The 24,847-nt window shown below is 46.1% G+C and overlaps 1 pseudogene across 1 annotated transcript in view; it reads right to left on the reverse strand.

Moving 5' to 3' along the window:
- Positions 1–303: 303 nt before the first annotated feature.
- The window catches only part of LOC148512035 (uncharacterized), a 41,779-nt pseudogene continuing 17,235 nt past the window's right edge, over positions 304–24,847 (reverse strand). Inside the window, exons 6-12 of the transcript XR_015880200.1 lie at positions 24,543–24,628; positions 24,303–24,414; positions 17,819–17,916; positions 17,579–17,690; positions 16,356–16,453; positions 16,128–16,239; positions 304–3,267 (exon numbers count right to left, since the gene is read on the reverse strand). The product of XR_015880200.1 is annotated as an uncharacterized LOC148512035 (transcript). The remainder of the gene's footprint in view (positions 3,268–16,127; positions 16,240–16,355; positions 16,454–17,578; positions 17,691–17,818; positions 17,917–24,302; positions 24,415–24,542; positions 24,629–24,847) is intronic.

Genomic DNA, 24,847 nt, shown 5'->3' on the forward strand with positions numbered 1-24,847 from the left:
TAGCCGGGGCTTGGTATCACAGCGCCGTGGAGGGGTGATGGAGCAGCAGCCCAGATGTCCAAGGAAGTGTTTTGCTGCTCAGTTAAAACTAGTGTCACGGTCCTGCGGGTCGACCCTCCAGATACGCCAATCTGAGAATCGCCGCCCATGACCTTTACAGGTGACCTCAGCACATGTGGTTAACTAAACCTGGTAACTGCCACCAGCAGAAGAATATAATGCTAAAGCATAAGGTGAGCTTCTGCTCCCACCAGCATACACAATTATCAATACGTAGAAAAATAGGTAATATGAGGCCTTGGGTCATAAAAACAGATGTTTAATTCAAGAAGATCTTCAAAGCTTATGTACAAAAAGTTAAAAAAGAATATAATGTTAGAGAATCACAGTTACTTACAATTTCCAAAACTAAAATAAAATAATAAATTGGAGAAACAAACCACTCAAACCTCTTTGGTTTAAATTGTTTTGAGATGAGGCCTTCCCATGACGAACTCTGGATCATCTGTATCCTTCGATAGCCTCATGCAGATGAACACTGGACCAGGGTTGAGTCACATCTTTATGCCTGCTTTTCCAGACACCCCCCTCACCCTCCTCCCTGGGGTGATTTTAACCCTTGTCAGCTCAGAGTGGATTGTCCAGCTGGCTGAAGCTTCAGGGTTTCCCAGCCACCTGAGCAGGGGTTCTTTAATTATACATTCAGCTCTTTCTTAAGTTGGAAGCCTGCGCCTAGGTGCCGAAATTCAGACCTGTTAAGACCAGTGCCTTTCTGTGTAAACAACTATCTTTTGAGCACTGCCCCCAAACAAGACACAGGGCTCTTAATGACTGGTTTATCAAGGGTCTGGCCAGCTGTCCTATACATTGCGACAGGTTTTATGGCTGACCCAGGAAGACAGAACTTCCTATAACCTCTCCTGCCCAACTTCAAAGGCTTGTCATCTTTCCACACACAAATGACGCTACATACAAATTTACAAGGTAAAATTACATGTTTCTACCAACCCAATATCATGTGCGGTTATGCCAATGCTGCTGTGAAATGAGCTGTTCCGCTACAACTAGAAATAAAAAATAAAAGCTTGGGCTGTTTAATGCAGTCCAGTGTTAAAAATGGTGATCCAGCTCCTGCCGGACACCAATAAAACTGAGTTGCCCTCAGGCTGTGGGTGGAGTATAGGGGGGAAGGACCGGAGCATCCGGGGATTGAAAAGCTTTGCTGTTTGTGTCTGGTCCTCCAAGTACCACCTACACCCCATTGTTTGTGGAGCCCCATGGACCCTGAAGAATTTTTTTTAATGTTATAATTCATATATAGTTTGGAGAGGTCTACATGATGTATCATTAAAACATCAGACCCCCAAATAAGACACATAGCACACAATTGCAAATGATGCAAAATAAAAGAAACAGTCCCAAGTTAATAAATCAAGAAAAGGAAGAAAGGCTGGCCTGAAGAAGCAGACGTATGATCTGAGAAACGCGTTGCTAGCTATCTACAATTGGTACTCTACATTCATTAAATTTCTTAATTTTTTTTTTTCAACTTAGGACTGTATTTTTTTTTTTTTTTTCTTGCATCATTTGCAATTTTTTGGGTCTAGTGTTTTAATAATACATCATATAGACCACTCCATATATGAACGTATTACATAGTAATTTAGCTGCAGATGTCTCCTTGAGCCCTGTTCCTCATGTTATTCTACACTCGAGCTATCCAAGTCCAGATACTGCTATACCAGATGACGTTCCTTCTCCTCCACTCACTGGATATGCTCTTGCAAGAACGACGATAATAAGAGACACAACAAACACACAAGAATATATTTTTGAACAGGAAAAGAAATGCCAGAAATGTGAGCAGAGATCAATGAAGAGCCCACGCCGGGAGAAATACTATGGCTACTGAGATTTATTCTTCAGATAAAATATTTCCACTTCTAAACACACAAAATACAACCTGAGTAAATATGTATGGTCTACCTGGACTAGATATCCGTCATTTCTCTCACTGAGAATTTGTAATTAGCTTCTCCCCAGTGTGACTTCTCCGATGTATGACGAGATGAGATTTAGTCGTAAACCGTCTCCCACACTCAGTACATGAAAATGGCTTCTCACCAGTGTGAATTCTCTGATGTTCAAGAAAATGAGATTTCTTTGGAAAACATTTCCCGCACACAGTACATGAAAATAGCCCCTCGCCTGTGTGATATTTGTAATGTTCCACAAGATTTGATTTGTGTGTAAAACATTTCCCACACTCAGAACATGTAAATGGTTTCTCACCTGTGTGAGTTCTATGATGTGAAGCAAGATTTGATTTATTTGCAAAACATTTTCCACACTCAGTACATAGAAATGCGGTATCACCACCGTGATTTTTCTGATGTGTAACAAGTTCTGCTTTAGTGGCAAAACATATCCCGCACTCCGTGCATAAAAATGCTGTATCGCCTAAGTGACTCGTCTCATGGGTAACAAGTTGTGTATTCTGCGCAAAACATTTCCCATACTCAGAACTAGAATTTGGCTTTGCAGCTGTGTGACTTCTCTCATGTATAATGAGATATGATTCAGTTTCAAAACATTTTTCACACTCAGGACATGGAAATGGTTTCTCACCTGTGTGACATTTCTGATGTTCATCAATATGTGATTTCTTTGTAAAACTTCTCCCACACTCAGAACATGGAAATGGTCTCTCTCCTGTGTGTCTTCTCCGATGTATAACAAGATGTGATTTAGTTGTAAAACACTTTCCGCACTCAGTACATGAAAACGGCTTCTCGCCTGTGTGAATTCTCTGATGCTCAACAAAATGCGACTTCTTTGTAAAACATTTCCCGCACACGGTACATGAAAATAGCCCCTCGCCTGTGTGATATTTGTAATGTTCCACAAGATTTGATTTGTGTGTGAAACATTTCCCGCACTCAGAACAGGAAAATGGTTTCTCATTTTCCTTGGCTGGCTGATGGGTAATACGCTTTGTGTTCTGTGTAAAACATTTGGCATCTACGGAAGAGGAAAACACTGAATCTACTGTAAAAGAGGTCACAGATGCACCAATTGCTGAGTAATCAGGAAAACATTCCCCATGATTAGAGGGATCATACGACATATCCGCACTGTGAAGTGCTGGATAGATAATGGTGGTAATGGGGTTTTCTTCTGGAGAGTCCCGGGAGATGTCATCTTGCATTTCACAATCTGATGTTACAATGAAATGATCCTGAGAGACATTCCGGCTGCTATATCCATCTGCTGGAAATAAAATAAATATGAACAAGTTGAATTTTCGATAAGACAATGGCAGAGGGTCCCAAACACGGCCCATCAAGGCGCTCCAACAGCTCAGGTTGTAGAGACATCGATGGTTGAGCACAGGTGGTTGAATCAAATTGACTGAGGTACTAATTAAGTCAACTGTGGTCAAGCATGGATATTTTTAAAACCTGGACTAATAAGAGTTTGGAATCTTCTGAACTATAGTGAAAGGTCTCCAAATAGCCATAAAACTGGTAAATTGAATATAATTTCATGCAACAATTTATAAATCATTAACGGTCGGTTTGGTGCAGAATGTGGTATGACACCAGATTGTTCAAATAAAAATCACAGAAGCTCTCAAACTCACCATGTATATTACAGACACTCCAAGCTGTATTCTCTATATTTTAACAAACAGGGTTAGCTTTAATTGTTGCAACATTTGTTACGCTGACCGACTACGCCAAAAGTCTTCCCCATCTGGTCAGTCCTACTCCATCGCTCAGAATTATAAGCAAGGCAATTAAAATCACATTAAAATTGTAATGTGATCGCAAAAGGCCATCCTTTACACACGGTCCAGCCACATGGACGGGATGAAATGTCATATAATGCTCTTTAAAGATGTTTTTTTCTACTCGTTAGGATTGTTAGTAGTCTTATAGTTAGTATCCCTATACTTTAGGTTTGGCAAGTTCAGTGATTTTGTTGCTATGACTACACTACCTCCATAGCTTCTAGAAGTCAGTGGCATTAAATATATAAAGTTTGCCCACTTACCAGATTATTATATATGTCGGCACCATTTTTGACTTTGTCTACATTTATAAAAATTGTATTTATACATGGTTTCCCTCTTAGCAACCAGCGCTGTTTGGGCATTATGGTTATAAGATTGCTAAGTGTATAGTTGCTATTATGGCACAGGTAATTTTAGATGTATTTTTTTTGTAGGTTTCTATTCATGATTCGGTTTATGTTTACATGTTGACGGTATGCACAACAAAGCCACACCCCCTGAAGAGGTCCGTGATGTTGGCGCATCCAGTGATGTCATAGGGTCTACGGCTCGAGCTGCGGCCGAGTGCTCTGAAACACTTATATTAAAAAAAAAAGGGATGTACTTCATTTGCCTGCGTCTTGATAAAAGAGGTCACACTCTGAAACCTTGACCTATTGAGAGGTGTCGGCGCTGTTTTTATCTGCTACTGAGAAGTCTCTGAGTGGCGTCCATTCCCCCCACACATGGTAATTAATTCATTACCGTGTGTGTAATCCTTTCAAAGCAAACAGATAAGCCAGTATTATTTTGAATTTGGTACGGGGCCACTTATAATTATTTGCACTTATTGGTGGTTTTTGTGGTGTTTTCACAATATTGCATGGGTGTGGATTGAAAGATAGACAGTAAAAAATACGATTTCTACGTACCGTAAAATTTCTCCCTTGGAGTCCATCTGGGGGATGCCTTACATCTGAGTTATGTATAGTGATGGGTGGAGTCGGACACTAACTAATTGAAACTGGCTCCCACCCCCTATATAACCTCTCCATTACCAGCGTAAGCTCAATCTAATGTTTAAAAAAGCCGGAGGAGAGCCATGAAAAAAAAATGAGAAAACCAGAGACTAACAGGTGTCCAGTTGGAAAACCAAACAAGGGTGGGATCCTTGCATCCCCAAGATGGACTCCAAGGAAGAGATTTTACCGTAAAATCTAATTTCCTTTTTCATCCATCTGGGGGATGCCTTACATCTGAGATATACCAAAGCAAGCCAATTAAGGGGGGGGGGGGGGGGGTAGGTGTCGATACCAACGGCTGTAAGAATTTTCCGACCAACGCTGGCATCCCTTGTGCCGAATGTAAGGAATCGGTAACATTTTGTGAAAGTGTGTACGAATGACCAAGTAGCTGCTTTGCAGAGCTGCTCAACAGAGGCACCATGCCGTAAAACCCAAGAGGCTCCGAGAGCATCAGTCGAGTGAGCCCAAATAGAGCCCGGAATGGTCACATTTGACGACAAATATGCCTGCCGAATGGCAAAAGTGACCCATCTAGCGATGAACCCTTTTGAGGCAGGCCAGCCTCTTTATGGTGCATCAATCAACACCAACAGGGAATCCTTACACCTCAAAGACGCAGTACGCTCCAAGTAAATGCATAATGCATGTACCACATCCAACAGTGCTAAGGAAGAAGCTTCACTGCACGCTGAATTCTGGCAAAAAGCCGGAAGGACGATATCCTGGTTAATGTGGAAAGCAGATATTAAGGTTTAGTGTGTAACACTACTCTATCCTCATTAAAAATAATAAGCGTAGCTTTACAGGAAAGAGCTGATAATTCAGATACCATTCTGGCCATGGCAATGACCAAAAGGATGACAACCTGCATAGTAAGGAAAGGCAATTCTACAGACTCCAAAGGGCTCGAATGATGCCTCCAAAGCTAAATTCAAGTCCCAAGGAGGAACCGGAGAGACATAAGTAGGCTGAATGCGAAGAAACCCCTGCAAGGAATGGTAACCAACTTTGGAACAGGATCGATAAGGCAGAAAAGACAATTTCAGACCCTTAACCAACCTGTCTTGCAAAAAAGACAAGAGGCGAGACACTTGGAACTTTTCTGGTTTGAACTTGTGGTGTTCACACCTAGAAATGTATATATTCCATATCAGACGATAGATCTGGGAAGTAACCGGCTTACGAGCCTGAATCATGGTTTTCACCAGACTCTGAAAACCCCATGGCCTTCAGAATCTTGGATTCAAGAACCAGATCTGGATGCAGAGGTAGGCGATATGGAACTTCTGCAACATGTTCTGAAGAGCTGTGTACCAATGACAGCTTGGCCAGTCTGGAGCTACCAGAATGACTAGCCGCGCAACCTGTCGAATCTGCTGAATTACCCATCAAAGAAGATGTATCCCAGCTGGAACCCCCAAGGCGCTGTCATGGCATCCACCAGAACTGCTTGAGGACCCCAGGACCGAGATCCGAACCTTGGAAGCTTCTTGTTGAGATGAGAAGCCATCAAATCAATATCTGGAGATCCCCATCTGGCAACTATTTCCACAAACACCTCCTGGTGTAATTCCCATTCTCCTGGGTGCACACTCTGGTGACTTAAGAAGTAAGCTTCCCAGTTGTCCACTCCTGGAATGCATATTGCAGAAATAGCTGAAACCCAATTTTCTGCCAAATGAAGGATGAGAAACCTCCCTCATTGTTAGCCAGCTGTGAATGCCGCCCTGCTTGTTTATCTAAGCAACTGCTGTGGCATTGTCTGATTGGATTCTTACTGGTAAATTCTTTAGATAGCCATGAGCCTGTATCAGTGCATATCGAATTGCCCTTAATTCCAGTATATTGATAGGCAGAGTGGTCTCCTGGACAGACCAAAGCCCTTGTGTCTGTCCAGAACCACCGCCCCCAGCCTGTTAGGTTGGCATCTGTGGTGACAATGGTCCAGTCTTTTACTGACAATTGGCAACCCTTGTTCAGATTTGCATCCTGCAGCCACCACTGAAGAGACCTCCGGGTCTGAGGTGATAATCTCAGCATCTGCCTGTTTAATCAAGGGTCTGGTGTTACCCATCGATGAAGCAATTGTTTCCGTGGAGGTTAGGCGTGAAATCTGGCAAAAGGAACTGCTTCGAATGAAGCTACCATTTTACCCAATATCTGCATGGTCCTTAAAACCGAGATATAAGACATCTGTAAAATGGTCCTTATTCTGGATTGCAGACCCTGAATCTTTGCCTCAGGAAGATACACTCTGTGACCCAGTGTGTCAAAGAGTAGACCCAAAAATACCATCTACTGAGACTGAACTAAATTTGATTTGGGAAAATTGATGATTCCAGCCGAATCTCTGGAGCATGTCTATAGTAACCTGAAGGTGTTGTTTTAATAGAGCTATTGAGGGAGCTCTTAGCAACAAATCATCCAGATTAGCCAACACATTTATAACCCCCTCTCCTAAGTAGGGATATAATGTGTGCCATGACCTTTGTAAACTCGGGGTGGTGGCCAAACCGAAAGGTAGAACCTGAAAATGCTCATGCCTCACTGCAAACCGCAGAAGATGTTGATTATCTTTCCATATAGGAATATGGAGGTAGGCATCCTTGATATATATGGAGGCCAGAAAAACTTCCTCCTGCATAGAACAAATGACTGACCTTAGTGACTCCAACTTGAAGGATTTAACCCCCTGAGGTTGAGAATGGGTCGGAATGACCCATCCGGTTTATCTACTAGGAAAAAATTGTAGTAAAACCCCAGCCCCTCCTCTAGTACTGGAGCCAGAATTATTACTCCAGAGCCCGAAAGCGCAGAAATTGCCTGCAAAAGAGCCACCTTTCTGCAACCATCCACAGGGAGGAGTGGAAAAGAGTCTTCTTGGAACAGGACCTTCCATATCCAAAATGTAACCCCTGGTGATTATTCGACTCACCCAAGAATCCGGATTGGAAAGGATCCAATTTTCCAGGAACCTGAGTAAGCCACCTCCCACCAGAGGACGGGACCCAGTCCTGTGATAGTCTTTTGGATCTACCTGCTGGCTTAGCAGTGGGTCGACTGGTGCTGGGGCCACCCCGTCCTCTAAAGGTCCCCTTCCGGGAACCCTTATACGCACACTCCCTTCATTCCGAAATGAACAAAACCTAGGAGTCTTTGTTTTAGGTGTGTTTACAGGAAGGAAAGGACTTTTTCCTCCTGTAATCTGAGAAATAATTTTGGTTAATTCTGGCCCAAAGAACCACCTTCTAAAGCAAAGATATGAGACTGTACCTGAATAGTATCTAATAAAGCGTCACCTATGTAGGTTAGAGCTTCCGACATCTGATCAGCTAAGTTCGCTTCAGATTCCTCCCCTAATGGAAAACCAGTAATCCTCTGTTTTATCCAATGACCAATAGGCTTTACCACCCAGGCGCTGGCCAGAATTGGCCGCAGCGATACTCCGGACAAGGTGAATAAAGACTTAAGAACAGCCTCATTCTTCCTATCCATACGATCTTTAAGAGTTACAGACTGAGAAAGTGGGGATAACAGTATTCCTGACCAAACTAGCAGTAGGAGCATCCACCTTAGGTGGAACTCCCCATGTTTGGTGTCCTCTTCTGACAAACAATAAAAACATTTATATTTTTTCGGAATACAGAATCTTGAATTTTAACCAGGCTTCTTTTACTAGTTCTTCAAATTGAGAAAATTCGGAAAAAAAACGAAACTTTTCTTCTTAAGTTTAAAGAAAGAAACTGCGCTAGTCTCTGGCATAGCCGCCTCCTGTAACCGCGCTAGTCTCTGGCATAGCCGCCTCCTGTAACCGCGCTAGTCTCTGGCATAGCCGCCTAGTGTAACCGCGCTAGTCTCTGGCATAGCCCCCTCCTGTAACCGCGCTAGTCTCTGGCATAGCCGCCTAGTGTAACCGCGCTAGTCTCTGGCATAGCCGCCTCCTGTAACCGCGCCAGTCTCTGGCATAGCCGCCTAGTGTAACCGCGCCAGTCACTGGCATAGCCCCCTCCTGTAACCGCGCCAGTCTCTGGCATAGCCGGCTCCTGTAACCGCGCCAGTCTCTGGCATAGCCGGCTCCTGTAACCGCGCCAGTCTCTGGCATAGCTGGCTCCTGTAACCGCGCTAGTCTCTGGCATAGCCGCCTCCTGTAACCGCGCTAGTCTCTGGCAGAGCCTCCTCCTGTAACCGCGCTAGTCTCTGGCAGAGCCGCCTCCTGTAACCGCGCTAGTCTCTGGCAGAGCCGCCTCCTGTAACCGCGCTAGTCTCTGGCAGAGCCGGCTCCTGTAACCGCGCTAGTCTCTGGCAGAGCCGGCTCCTGTAACCGCGCTAGTCTCTGGCATAGCCGGCTCCTGTAACCGCGCTAGTCTCTGGCATAGCCGGCTCCTGTAACCGCGCTAGTCTCTGGCATAGCCGGCTCCTGTAACCGCGCTAGTCTCTGGCATAGCCGCCACCTGTAACCGCGCTAGTCTCTGGCATAGCCGCCACCTGTAACCGCGCTAGTCTCTGGCATAGCCGCCTCCTGTAACCGCGCTAGTCTCTGGCATAGCCGCCTCCTGTAACCGCGCTAGTCTCTGGCATAGCCGCCTCCTGTAACCGCGCTAGTCTCTGGCATAGCCGCCTCCTGTAACCGCGCTAGTCTCTGGCATAGCCGCCTCCTGTAACCGCGCTAGTCTCTGGCATAGCCGCCTAGTGTAACCGCGCTAGTCTCTGGCATAGCCGCCTAGTGTAACCGCGCTAGTCTCTGGCATAGCCGCCTCCTGTAACCGTGCTAGTCTCTGGCATAGCCGCCTCCTGTAACCGCGCTAGTCTCTGGCATAGCCGCCTCCTGTAACCGCGCTAGTCTCTGGCATAGCCGCCTCCTGTAACCGCGCTAGTCTCTGGCATAGCCGCCTAGTGTAACCGCGCTAGTCTCTGGCATAGCCGGCTCCTATAAAAGCTCTAGTCTCTGGCATAGCTGGCTCCTGTAACCGCGCTAGTCTCTGGCATAGCCGCCTCCTGTAACCGCGCTAGTCTCTGGCATAGCTGGCTCCTGTAACCGCGCTAGTCTCTAGCATAGCCGCCTCCTGTAACCGCGCTAGTCTCTGGCATAGCTGGCTCCTGTAACCGCACTAGTCTCTGGCATAGCAGCCTTCTGTAACTGCTGAGTTTCCCTGACCGCATATATCAACATAGAATCTCCTGAATGTGACTGGGAGGTACCGTCCCAGTAAGAGGTGTCCTCCCAGTCATAATCCAATTCCTCTTCTTCCTGTGAAGAAGCAGCAGAAGCCTCTTCTCCCGGAAAAATGATAGAGGAATGTGATCACTTTTTAACAGCTGTGGTCCCTGCAGACGGTGCCATTTAATTTAAAGACTTCGCCATCTGAGCGAGACATCGCCCCATATTCTGAGCCCATCTGGGCTCCACTGAGGGATCAGCCAAAAGATTGATCACAGGATCTCACATACTTATCCTGAAAGTAACGTAGTTCACCTATGACATCTGTCATAGTTCTATCCCAATCGGGCATCACGGACTGTTCAGCCGGACATCCGAATACTGAAACCTCCCGTGAACAACCCGCACAGAGCGACCCTTGGTCCGTACCTTTTGGCAATTTTTTTTACAAATATAAACAGGGACTTGTTTCTTAGAACCCTTGTCTGGCTTATCCATACTGAGGAAGAAAGACAAGTCTACTCCAAACAGATAGCTACCTAAATTCTTATAGCAAAAGTGTAGCCCTGAATGAATAGAAAAGACAGAGGTTAACGAAGACTCCTATTCACCCATCTGTTTAAATGCAAAACTAAAAAAAACCTGGCTCCAAGACCAAATCTTTGCCAATAAACCAAAAGGTAACTAAAATGTTACACACATATACCCCTGTAAGTTACTGCCTGACTATCAATGATAACAGTGCAGTAACTAGGATTATAACAATAAGCCCAGAACACCAGGTTAACTACACATAGTATAACATTTATAAGTAGCGTTCCCACTAGGCTGTTTCAGTGGGGCGCCCCGCTGAAACAGCCTGCGGGTTCTGTTCTCCACCCGCGGGCCGCAGTGTCCCGCGGGTGGGGAAATCGGCAGAGCAGCGGTCACCGCCGGAGAATGAATGCCGGGTGCATGCGTCGGCATCCATTCACAGTGACCGTATCGCTTGGGGGCCCGGCATGTCGTAAGAGCCGGGCACACCCCCAAGAGTGACGAAAAGGGGACGTGTCATATAGACACGCCCCCTTTTCATTGTCCACACCCCCTTTTCGGGCGCGCGCATAAGTGCCCTTGCTCTAGGTCCGGCGCCAGGCCTGCCGCCGGACCTAGAGTGAACACTATATAATTGCATAATTTAAAAGTGCACTTTACATTTCTAACCAAATTTCGACGTTATACCGGCGATAAACAGGAGAACACCAACTTCGACCCATTCTAAAACAAGAACATTTAGACAAAGTATAATGTAAGTGCACTTTTAAATGACGCACATATAAATGTTATACTATGTGTAGTTAACCTGGTGTTCTGGGCTTATTGCTATAAGCATATAACAATAATGTAAGTTCACAATCTCTTCACTACAAGCAACTGCTGTCTGCATAACCTGGACATTCTTCACTGGACTCGGTTTGCTCACTATTAGAACTGAACACTTTAATTGCTAATATTTGTGCTGGCTCACTGGTTTCACAAACACCTCATAGCATACTGTATTCTGTGCCAATTTCAGTTTCACTCTTAGAATTAATGTCTTCCTACCTTAAGTTCATTGCCTAGCCTATCATCTATCTACTAATACAATTTACTTTAATATTCAATTTCTTCACCATTAAATCTCCACTTTTCTTCTGCTTCATACTTTATTCCTACATCTAGTTTACCTCCCCCTATTCACCTCAGTCACGCCATAAACGTGTACTTTTCCCTCCACTCAGTGCCTACCTAATCTTCTGCTCTGTCCCCTTCATTTACTTTTATCATTTCCCCCTTGTCTCCTCCTTTATCTCCCCTCCTCTGTCTGCCTTCTTCCCTCTCCTCTCCCATTACTCCACTTTCATTCTCTTCTACCCCCTCCTGGGTCCTACTACCCCCACTGCTAATCCCTCCTCCAAACCTCCTCTCCATGTCATCCCACCTCCATCCACATCTCATTAAACTCCCTCCCTGCCAACCACCTACAGGTTCCCTTCCCAGCACTGGTGCCCGCACAATCTCTCCACTACATTAATCTTGGTCACCCAAATTAATCTCACCTTTTTATTACAGCAACCCTGATAATCTCATTCACATATCTCCGACAAACACTGTCCCTGTATCCTGTGCCCTCTGGAATGAAAGATCAGTCTGTAATAAACTGGTTCTCTCCCATGACCTTTTCATTTCCAAAAACTTGCATCTCCCAGCCATTACTGAACCCTGGATTTCACCCTCTGACACCATTTTCATTGCAGCTCTGTCCTCTGAGGGCCTCACCTTCTCTCACATCCCTTGGCTCGGGAGTCGCCATGGTGGTGGTGTGGGGGTCCTTCTATCCCCTGGTTACTCCTACCCTCTGAACCATCCTTACTTTCTCTACATTTGAGGTTCATGCTATACGCCTCTTCCAACCAGTACACCTGCGAGTCGCTGTCATTTACCGTCAACCCCTGGCCCTCCCTCCAAATTCCTTGACAACTTTTCTTCCTGGCTCACTCATTTTCTCTCCTCTGACCTTCCTTCCATTATCATAGGTGACTTCAATATTAAGTCATGGCCCTCACACGCCCCCCCCACCTTCACGTTTCCTCCGCTACACCTCTCCTTCTGCCTGCTCCCATCTTGCCCACCTCCTTAATCTCTCCCTCTCATCTGGCACTGTACCTTCTGCATTCAAACATGCCCTTGTCTCCCCCATTCTTAAAAAACCTATCCTTGATCCTAACACTCTCTCCAACTACCGACCAATCTCTCTCCTCCCTTTTGCCTCCAAGCTCCTTGAGCATATTGTTTACAACCACCTTACCACCTTTCTTTCCTCTCACTCCCTCCTTGACCCATTTCAGTCTGGCTTCCGTTCTCTCCACTCCACTGAAACTGCCCTCACAAAAGTCAGTAACGACCTCCTTGCTGCCAAATCCAAGGGCCACTACTCTCTGCTCATTCTCCTTGACCTCTCTGCTGCTTTCGACATTTGTGGACCACCCTCTCCTGCTGCAAATCCTTCACTCTCTTTGTCTATGTGACACTACCGTCTCCTGGCTGTCCTCCTACCTCTCAGACCGGTCCTTCTCTGTCTCTTACCATGACTCCTCCCCCCCCCCACAGCCTCTTACAGTAGGTGTTCCCCAAGGTTCTGTTGTTGGACCTCTCCTATTCTCCCTCTATACTTCCTCTCTAGGTGAACTCATCAGCTCTTTTGACCTCCATTGTCATCTCTATGCTGATGATACTCAAATTTACCTTTCCTCCCCTGATCTCTCCCCCTCTCTCCTCCCTCGGATCTCCAACTGTCTCTATGCTATCTCTTCCTGGATGTCCCAGCGATTTCTTAAACGTATTATGTCTAAGACTGAGCTGATCATCTTCCCACCCTCCCACATAACCTCACTTCCGACTATTTCTTTATCAATTGATGGCACAACTATCTCCTCTAGCCCCAAAGTGCGCTGTCTTGGAGCTGTCCTGGACTCCTCCCTCTCCTTCAAACCGCATCCAGAACCTCTCGCAGTCCTGTCGTTTCCATCTTAAAAATATTTCCAAGATTAGACCCTATCTCACCCAGGATGCTACTAAAACAATCATACACTCACTGGTCATCTCCAGATTGGACTACTGTAACCTCCTCCTATCTGGTCTCAACTCCCATCTCTCTCCTCTACAGTCTGTCCTCAATGCTGCTGCTCGACTCATCTTCCTCTCAAAACGCTCTGCATCTGTCTCCCTCTCCTACAAGCTCTCCACTGGCTCCCCTTCAGAGCCCAATTCAAGGTTCTCACACTCACTTACAAAGCCCTCACCCATTCCTCTCCCATTAACATCTCAGATCTCATCTCCCTTCACTTTCTTGTCCGCCCTCTTCGTTCAACAATGCATGCCGCCTCTCCTGCCAACTGATTATTTCCTCCCACTCCCGCCTCCAAGATTTGCCAGCGCTGCTCCCCACCTTTGGAACTCTCTCCCTATCCCCATCAGACTCTCCACCTCTCTACAATCCTTCAAACGGGCTCTAAAGTCCCACTGCCTCATCAAAGACTTCTAGCTCTCATCCTAACCAGCTGCTACATGCGCCTTCCTCGCTGTCTATCCTATTTGTGTCACACCTGTTTGTCTGCCCCTCCCCTTTAGTATGTAAGCCCTTATGAGCAGGGCCCTCTCCCCTCTTGTGCTTCTCCTTACTTTAATCTTCTTCTTACTCCCCACTAGGGCACCTAACACTTGGTTGCTTTGCTCTGTTGCTTATCTAGGTGTTATGGTCACTAATGTAGCAATGTATATTATCCATGTCCTTGTCCTGCATTGTATTGTACTGTAAGTCACTGGTCACCTATTTGTTTATGTACGGCGCTGCGGAACACTTGTGGCGCCATATAAATAAATGAAAATAATAATAACAGTGAAAATACCGGTTATACCACTATTTGCTCGTCAGGCTTCAATCCCTCAGTGCCTGTTGTTTCCAACGGATCCTCAGCCGCTGTGGCTTTCAGCAGCCTGCAAATTAATTAAAACCTACCAGGGGGAATGGAGACAAGGCCGGCCGCAGTGTCCTAATTCAGGACACCTTGTGCATAGCCTCCGGCGTCTGCGGCCCGGCCTGATAACGTCACTGCTGCGCGACTACCTGTGCAGCTGTGTTTTACTCATTACTTCTCCCGGTGACATTACCCACCGCGCACTGAAACCAATTGTGGCCACACCCGATGACGTCACCGCTGTGCGCGCCTCAGCGGCGTCCCGAATTCAGCGAAGCCCCTCTTCTCTCGTAAAGCAGTAGCATGTTGCTGCTTGTGTAACCCTCTCTGGAGCATGATAGAAGCAGAACTTCCATACAGCCTCCGATACCTACTGTGAGGATTGAAGCAGCTCCTGCAGATGTGAGACAAAGCCGGCTCTACGGTACCTGTGAGTAATTCCAAGCCCTGGCCAATCTGCTCAAAAGCAGTGTGCCAGACAGCAGTATAATGGCAACAAGAATTATACACTTAGTAATAAATCTTACATTTTTGCCTACGGCCCCTTCAAATGTCTGTCTGGCCTGGAGATAGACCCAGGGATATGGTAGTTTGTTGACTCTCAGGGGCCGTCTTTAGAGTGGGATCCAGGTTCACACAAAACCTCTAATCTATATAACTCCCTCTCTGTTAGAGTTTGTCGTCTGTCTCCAGGAATTAAACACCCAAATTCAAGACATCAAAGTAAAGAAATAAAACTTAACTAAAAGCTAGGACGTATGTAGCTAGTGCCTTACTCTAAAGGCATTAAGTACAAAACTGAGCTTACGATGGTAAGGGAGTAATTATATAGGGGGTTAGAGCCAGTTTCAATTAGGTGGTGTCCGACTCCAACTAGCACTATACATAACCCAGATGTAAGGCATCCCCCAGACGGATGATAAACGAAAGAGCAGGAGTCTAACAGGGGCTGATGGCTCCTGATGTATGAGATACACCAGAGAGTGTGGGGAGGAGACTGGTCAGATCTCTGGGCTGGTAACACACAGTGACATGATGTGAGGAGGAGAGCAGGAGTATAATAGTGGCTGATGGATCCTGATGTATGAGATGCACCAGAGAGTGTGGGGAGGAGACTGGTCAGATCTCTGGGCTGGTAACACACAGTGACATGATGTGAGGGGGAGAGCAGGAGTATAATAGGGGTTGATGGCTCCTGATGTATGAGATACACCAGAGAGTGTGGGTAGGAGACTGGTCAGATCTCTGGGCTGGTAACACATAGTGATATGATGTGAGGGGGAGAGCAGGAGTATAATAGGGGCTGATGGCTCCTGATGTATGAGATACACCAGAGAGTGTGGGGAGGAGACTGGTCAGATCTCTGGGCTGGTAACACACAGTGACATGATGTGAGGAGGAGAGCAGGAGTATAATAGGGGCTGATGGATCCTGATGTATGAGATGCACCAGAGAGTGTGGGGAGGAGACTGGTCAGATCTCTGGGCTGGTAACACACAGTGACATGATGTGAGGAGGAGAGCAGGAGTATAATAAGGGCTGATGGCTCCTGACTCCCCCACTGGGCAGATACATTTCCCTCATTAGTGACAGAGGAAGGTGTAGGATAAGAGATTGTTGTAGTTACTGAGTAAGGAGAATATGTGACTCTTTTGTAAGTGTTTATTACTCACCTGTGCTGATATCTGTAGGGATTTTCTCCTCCTTACACTGCTGATCACCCCTCACATCCGTATCTTCTTCTACCTCTAAAACTTTTACCTTAATATCAGACAGATCGTCACTCTAAATAACACACAACAAATAGTATAATATTAGTGTATAAGACACACACAGCTGCTCTACACATCATATAGTGACAGTCACATTGGTATATTGCCGAGACCCTAAATCCCACCTACCTGATACACCTGTAGGATCCTGTGATTCTCCTTTGTATACTCCTGGGAATAAAGAGGACGGGGACATCTCCTTGGGGTACTTCTGTTACTGGGTCCACCTGTAGGAGACACACAGTGACTGAGTACATTGTATATATGTGATTATCAGCTGATGTGTGTACAAGTAACCTAAGCAGCCCTAAGTTAGAATTACTACATTTACCAAGTATATAAGAAGACCTCTCTTACGTCCTATCAGGGGGACACTACAGACTGTGGGTTTAGAGGGGAGGCTTTGGAGTAAATAATGAACAACTCGAATCAGACCTCCATTTATGTAGGCCATGCTTCTTTGGAATTGATTTTCATACTTTCAGGTACGTCTGTTTCGACCAGGAAGTTTCTGTGGCTGCGATCATGGCAGGCGGATCCCGATTGCCCGCCTTCTCCTGTTCCGGGACATCGGGTTCCGGTCGGTCGAGAATCTATGGGTCACAGTATTCCTGGCACGGGTATACTGTATGTCATGGAGCTGGTTGGTCTTTCTCCACGCCGGTTTTTAGTCACACCTCTTCCATGGGACTAAATGATACGCCCTGTCTTACATAGGATTTATTTGGTTCTGTGGAAGAGGGGTGACAAAAACCAGGAGTGGTTGTCCTGTCTCATACACATCCAGAAGGGTTGAGGTTTTATTCCAATATTTTTCGGCTATAGGCTTTCAGAGCTCGCAGGCTCCTTTTTATTCAGTTCCAACACACAATACAGCAGGTGGTAAGCCAGCACTGGTTTCTTTAGCCAATCAAGCTATGTGCATGAGCACCTAGTTTGGACATTAACCATTGCTCCTTATGTTCAGTGGGGAGATGGCTACGCTTCTGCTGCCTGCAAGTCTGGAAATAGTGAAGGATCATCCTCCAAGACTTACTTCCTGGATTCTGCTGGAGGACCTATCCCCAAATTTGAGCTCCAGTGGCAGGGTGACCAGATCCCCAGGAGGCAGGCTCTATGGTGCCTTTTAGGGTTCCAGTAAAACTATTAGCGGACCGGCTCTCCCAGCACCTCCTAATGTTACTCAGTCTCAGGAGGCTGCAGTGGAAGACAAACCAGTTCCCTGGGAGGGCGATTGTGGAACAAGCAGCCCACGGAGGGCTCCAGAGCCTCCTAGATCACCAGAGAAGATTGTTGTAGTGACTGAGTAAGGAGAATATGTCTCTTTCCTGTAATAAGTGATTATTACTCACCTGTACTGATATCTGTAGGGATTTTCTCCTCCTTACACTGCTGATCACCCCTCACATCCGTCTCTTCTTCTACCTCTAAAACTTTTACCTTAATATCAGACAGATCGTCACTCTAAATAACACAAAAAATAGAACACAAATAATAGTATAATATTAGTGTATAAGACACACACAGCTGCTCTACACATCATATAGTGACAGTCACATTGGTATATTGCCGAGACCCTAAATCCCACCTACCTGATACACCTGTAGGACCCTGTGATTCTCCTTTGTATACTCCTGTGAATAAAGAGGACGGGGACATCTCTTTGGGGTATTTCTGTTACTTTGTCCACCTGTAGGAGACACACAGTGACTGAATACATTGTATATATGTGATTATCAGCTGATGTGTACAGTAACCTAAGCAGCCCTAAGGTAGAATTACTATATTTACCAAGTATATAAGATCCCTCTTACGTCCTATCAGGGGGACACTACAGACTGTGGGTTTAGAGGGGAGGCTTTCGAGTAAATAATGAACAACTGGAATCTGAGCTCCATTTATGTAGGCCATGCTTCTCTGGAAGTGATTTTCATACTTTCAGGTATGTCTGTTCCGGTCAGGAAGTTACTGTGGCTGAGATTATGGCAGGCGGATCCCGATTGCCCGCCTTCTCCTGTTCCGGGATATCGGGTTCCGGTCTGGCAAGGTTGTATATGGGTCAGGGTTCTCCTGGCTCTGGATTTGGTTGGTCTATGTCCACGCCGGTTTTTAGTCACACTTCTTCCATGGGACCAAGTCAAATGTGATGTCTTACGTAGTACTGAATTTGTGCAAGAGGGGTGACAGAATCCAGGAGTGGTTGTCCTGGCTCATACACATCAAGAAGGGTTGAGGTTTTATTCCAATATTTTTCTGCTGCAGAAACCGGATGGGTCCTTTTGTTCCATTTTAAATCCAAATACTCCACACCATACAAGATGACACAGAAGTTCTCCCAGCTTAAGATAATCAGAAGATATAGGCTTTCAGAGCTCGCAGGCTCCTTTTTATTCAGTTCCAACACACAATACCGTAGGTGGTAAGCCAACTCTGGTTTCTTTCGCTAATCAAGCTACATGAATGAGCACCTAGCCTGGACATTAACCATTGCCCCTTATAGACAGTGGGGAATAGTCACTCCTCTGTATGTGAGAGCACCTGGGGAGATGGCTTCTGCTGTCTGCAAGTCTGGAAATAGTGAAAAACTTCCATCCAAGACTTACTTTCTGGATTCTGCTGGAGGACCTATCCCCCAAATTTGGGCTCCAGGGGCAGAGTGACCAAATCCCCAGGAGGTAGTCTCCCTGCAACTGAGAAGATGCCTTTTAGGGTTCCAGTAAAATTATTAGCTGACCAGCTCTCCCAGCACCTCCTAATGTCACTCAGTCTCAAGAGGCAGCAGGGGAAGACAGTCCAGATCACAGGGAGGGCGATTGTGGAAGAAGCAGCCCACGGAGGGCTCAAGAGCCTCCAAGATCACCAGGTATGGTAGACTTACCTAGATAACTCCTTTTCTTCAAGGTCCATAGGGTCCACAGGGATACCATTGGGATATTATGGTTGGAGAGATCCAGGCACCAAACAGTTAAAGCTTCAGCTCCCAGGATGCCTCGAGTCCTCCTACATATATGCCCTGCCCCTAGCCGCAGGCCTTCAGTTTAGTTAACAAGCCTCAAAAAGAGGAGAAGGGAGAGTAATCATACAACAGAAACACTATTAAACAAGATGAGGGAATCTGTAACCGAAAGAAAAACATTTTTACCCATGCAGCCAGGTGCATCAGGGTGTGTGCCCTGTGGACCCTATGGACCTCGAAGAAAAGGAGTTATCTAGGCAAGTCTATCATAACTCTAATTTTCTTCTTCAGGGCCCATAGGGATCCACGTGGGGATGTCCTAAAACAGTTCCCCTAGGGTGGGGGACGCTCCTGAGCAGAAAGGAGAACTCGTCGCCCAAAGGAAGCATCATGAGAGGCAAAAGTATCAAAGGCATAGAACCTAAGAAAAGTGTGGACAGAAGACGATGCGGCTGCCTTACACAACTGTTCAGTGGAGGCACCACGACTGAATGCCCACGATTGCCCTGCAGACCGAGTAGAATGTGCTGTCACTGTGCTTGGGACAGGCAGATCAGCCTATGTCTATACCTGAGAGATAGTCATGCGTAGCCATCTCGCTAGAGTCTGCTTATTAGCTGGCCATCCTTGTTTGTGAATACCATATAATACAAAAAGAGCATCTGATTTTCTAACAGAGTTTGTACACTCCACATAGATACGGAGAGCACGAACTACATCCAGAGAGGCTTCACCTACAAAAAGATCTGGAGTCTGAAAAGCTGGAACTGGAATTTCTTCATTTACATGAAAACAGGACACCACCTTTGGTGAAAAATAAAAAATGGAGAGCGACAAGAAAGCGCTGTGAAATCAGAGACTCTGAGCAGAAGAGCTAGCGAGAAGAAAAAGTGTCTTTGCGGTCAACCACTTAAAATCTACAGAGTCTAGAGGTTCAAATGGGGAAGCTTGAAGCCCGTTAAGAACCAGAGACAAATCCCACGGTGCTACCGGTGAAACAAAAAGAGGCTGAATTCGCAGAATTCCTTGGAAAAAAATTCTAACATCTGGTAATGAGGCAATCTTCCTCTGGAACCAAACTGACCGTGCAGAAACCAGCACTCTCAAAGTAACCAGACCGCTGTCTTACCCAGGCTGAAAATAAGCCAGTACCCTGGAAATCCTGAACACCTTAGGATCATACATCCTATGGGAACATCATTGACCAAAAGAATGCCAAACTCTGTAATAGATGCAGGCAAAGGTAAGCTTCCGTGCCCTAAGCATCATTTCAATTACAGACCTAGAAAAACCTTTTGCTCTTAAGTTGGAAGACTCAAGAGCAACGCCGTCAAAGCCAGACGAGGTAAGTCCGGATGCCGGCAGGTACCCTGCGTTAGCAGATCCTGCCATAGAGAAAGAGAATACGGACTTGGCTACGGACAGATTCTGTAAGTCGGTGAACCAATGACGTCTGGGCCAAGCCGGAGACACAAGTATTACTGTTGCGCTTTCCTGCTTGAATATTTTGAGAACTCTTGGAAGGAGAGAAATCGGAGGAAAGAGATACGCCAACTTGAAGTCCCATCTTACTGCCAGTGCACCCATGAAGGCTGCTGATGAGTCTAAGGACCCGTACCTGGGGACCTTGTGGTTGTGACGTGATGCCATGAGATCTATCTCTGGTAGACCCCATTTGTTTACCAGGAGGTGAAACACTCCCGGATGGAGACCACTCTCTGGCGTGTATGTCTAGGCGAATTAAGAAGTCTGCTTCCCAGTTGAGTACTCCCGGTATGAATATTGCAGAGATGGTCGGAAGATGACGTTTTGCCCAAATTAGAACCTTTGTCACTTCTTTCATAGCTGCGTAACTTCTTGTGCCTCCCTGATGATTAAGGTAGGCCACTGTAGTCGCATTGTCGGACTAAATCTGGCCCAGCCTGCCCTGGAGCAGGTCCTGTGCCATGATAAGTGCCTTGTACACTGCTCACTGTTCCAGAATGTTTATTTGGCAGATGACTTTCCTGATTTGTCCATCTTCCCTGTCACTGCCACCCATCCGCGAAGACTGGCGTCTGTGGTGAGAAGCACCCAATTTGGAAATCAGTATGTGCGCCCTTTGTTCAGATAATCCTTTCTCAGCCACCACAGGAGAGGACGAACCTCTGGAGTAAGAATGATCCTCCGAGACCTTATTAGGTGACACTGTCCGTTCCACTTGGAGAGAATCAACTTTTGCAGAGGCCTGGAATGGAACTGAGCATACCCCACCATGTCGAAGGTGGAAACCATTGATCCCAGGACCTGCATTGCTAACAGAATGGATACCCTTCGCTTGCATATTAATAATGACAGCGCCAAAATCTTGTTCTCTAGTAGAAACACCGTTTGTGTCCGAGAATCCAGCAACGCTCCCAGATGTACCATCTGCTGTGTTGGAGAAAGTGATGATTCTTTCTAACTGGTAATAATTAAATAACTGGTAATAAATAAATACATAATTGATTATCCAGCTGTGCTTTTATAGGCAAACTATGGTCAGTTGAAGATGGCTTTGTAAAACAACCAGAGTCTGTGCCAATATCAGAAGGTCGTCCAGACATGGCAGAATTCTGAATCCCTTACGCCTGAGATGGGCCATCATGACTGCCATTATTTTGGTAAATACCCGGGGAGCCGCAGATAGGCCAAAGGGTAGAGTCTGATATTGGTAATGCTGCTGAAGGACAGCAAACCGTAAAAATGTATAATATGCATCCTGAATATCCAGGGAAACCAGGTAAGCCCCTGGCTCCATTGCCAAAATAATTGACAGGAGAGTTTCCATAAGAAACTTGGGTACATAGATAAACTTGTTGAGGGTTTTTAGATTTAGTATAGGTCTATAAGCCCCATTCAGTTTCTGAACCAGAAATAGATTGGAATAATAACCCCTTCCCTATTGCGACACAGGACCCGGGACTACTACCCCCACCAGCAGCAGGGAGTGAATGGCTTCCTGAAAAGCCAAGGCCATTACTGCATCTGATGGAAGATTTATGCAGAAGAACTTCTGGGGAGGATGCCTCCTGAAAGTGAGGGCATACCCCTGAGAAACCACTTCTCGGACCCAGGCATCTGTTGTTTGATGCCAATATTCCGCAAACCGAAGAAGTCGGCCTCCAGCCCTGGGATCCCCCAGGAGGAGGCCTGTCCCATCAGGCCGAAGGTTTGTTGTCCGGTTTAGAAGCTGGACGTCTTGCCGGGCCAGACCTCTTAGTTTGTCTCCTTGTTGTCTTGCGAAAACTAGTCGACCTAGAGGAAGAGTGTTCCCTTGCTCGTCCCTGAGGACGGAAGAACCAAAAAGAAACCTGCCTAGACTTTATAGGTCGCCGTAGATGGCGGACCTGCTAATTTTGAAGCTGCCAGAGTAGCATTATCTTATCTAACTCTGCTCCAAAAAGTACCTTTCTATAGAAAGGTAAGACGTCCAGCTCCTCCTTTGATCCTGTATCAGCTTTCCAGGATCTTAAGCAAAGGGCCCTGCGTACCACTAACGAAGCTGCTGATGCCGTAGAAGCTAAAATTCCAGCATTTACTGCCGCTCCTCCCAGATAAGAAGCCGCTTCCCGTATGTGGGAGATATACATCCGTTCTCTGGTAGCATTCGGTAGAGAATCTTCCAATGCCCCATCCATTCTTCAACAGCTTTGGCTACCCAGGCTCCAGCCATAGCTCAATAAGTTAACAGCTCCAGATGATGAAAATATTGCCTTAAAGACATGCTTCAATTTTCCTATCTGTGGAATCCCTCAGAGAAGATGCCGGCGGAATAGGCAATGTAACATTTCTGATTAAATGCGTTACATGAGCATCCACAGTAGGAGGTACCTCCCGCTTAGTACATACAGAAGCATGGAAAGGTTCCAACGATGTTATTCTTATATTCACATAAAATCGTTTATCCGGGTTACCCCCATGCCTCATCCATAACCGCGTCCGGTTGCAATCCGGGTCGCAGCACTGCTGCTAGCAAGCTCAGCCGCAACCCGCCGGAATCACCAGCCCAGTTACTGGTGCTGCGGCCCGGCGGAGGTAGATGGAGTCGCAGTACATGCGTCTTAATTCGGACGCTTAGTGCTGCCAACCCAGAAATGTACAAAATAAAACATAAAATAAAAGCTGAGGACTGTCTGAGCAGTCCAGTTACAAAGGTGCGTCTTGATCCTGCCGCACCAAACAATTGAAATCCTATGGCTAGGGGAGGGTATATATGGAGGAGGACCCGAGGCATCCTGGGAGCTGAAGATTTAACTGTGTAGTGTCTGGATCTCTCCAACCATAATGTCCCCATGGTATCCCTGTGGATCCCTATGGACCCTGAAGAAGAAATATCAGGACAGAGGTGTAATCTCACACCCTGAGACCTTCACGTCACATCACACACACACACCCATAACGTGCATCACTCTACATGTACTATAATACATAAGTGTACGGCTAATATACAGCTTGTTTCATATACAACTGAGAGGATGTATCACTACTAAGTAATAACGGCTGATGGCTCCTGATGTATGAGATATACCAGAGAGTGTGGGGAGGAGACTGGTCAGATCTCTGGGCTGGTAACACACAGTGACATGATGTGAGGAGGAGAGCAGGAGTATAATAGGGGCTGATGGCTCCTGATGTATGAGATACACCAGAGAGTGTGGGGAGGAGACTGGTCAGATCTCTGGGCTGGTAACACAGTGACATGATGTGAGGAGGAGAGCAGGAGTATAATAGGGGCTGCCGGCTCCTGATGTATGAGATACACCAGAGAGTGTGGGGAGGAGACTGGTCAGATCTCTGGGCTGGTAACACACAGTGACATGATGTGAGGGGGAGAGCAGGAGTATAATAGGGGCTGATGGCTCCTGATGTATGAGATACACCACAGAGTGTGGGGAGGAGACTGGTCAGATCTCTGGGCTGGTAACACACAGTGACATGATGTGAGGAGGAGAGCAGGAGTATAATAGGGACTGATGGCTCCTGACTCCCCCACTGGGCAGATACATTTCCCACATTAGTGACAGAGGAAGGTGTAGGATAAGAGATTGTTGTTGTAAGGAGAATATGTGACTCTTCTGTAATAAATGTGTATTACTCACCTGTATTGATATCTGTAGGGATTTTCTCCTCCTTACACTGCTGATCACCCCTCACATCCGCCTCTTCTTCTACCTCTAAAACTTTTACCTTAATATCAGACAGATCGTCACTCTAAATAACACAAAAAATAGAACACAAATAATAGTATAATATTAGTGTATAAGACACACACAGCTGCTCTACACATCAAATAGTGACAGTCACATTGGTATATTACTGAGACCCTAAATCCCACCTACCTGATACACCTGTAGGATCCTGTGATTCTCCTGTGAATAAAGACGACGGGGGCATCCCTTTGGGGTATTTCTGTTACTGGGTCCACCTGTAGGAGACACACCGTGACTGAGTACATTGTATATATGTGATTATCAGGCGATGTGTGTACAGTAACCTAAGCAGCCCTAAGGTAGAATTACTACACTTACCAAGAATAGAAGACGACCTCTCTTACGTCCTATCAGGGGGACACTACAGACTGTGGGTTTAGAGGGAAGGCTTTCGAGTAAATAATGAACAACTCGAATCAGACCTCCATTTATGT

This window comes from Taudactylus pleione, unplaced genomic scaffold (assembly GCF_031769625.1).
Source record: "Taudactylus pleione unplaced genomic scaffold, aTauple2 ptg000285l, whole genome shotgun sequence".
In the NCBI taxonomy this organism is placed as follows: Eukaryota; Metazoa; Chordata; class Amphibia; order Anura; family Myobatrachidae; genus Taudactylus; species Taudactylus pleione.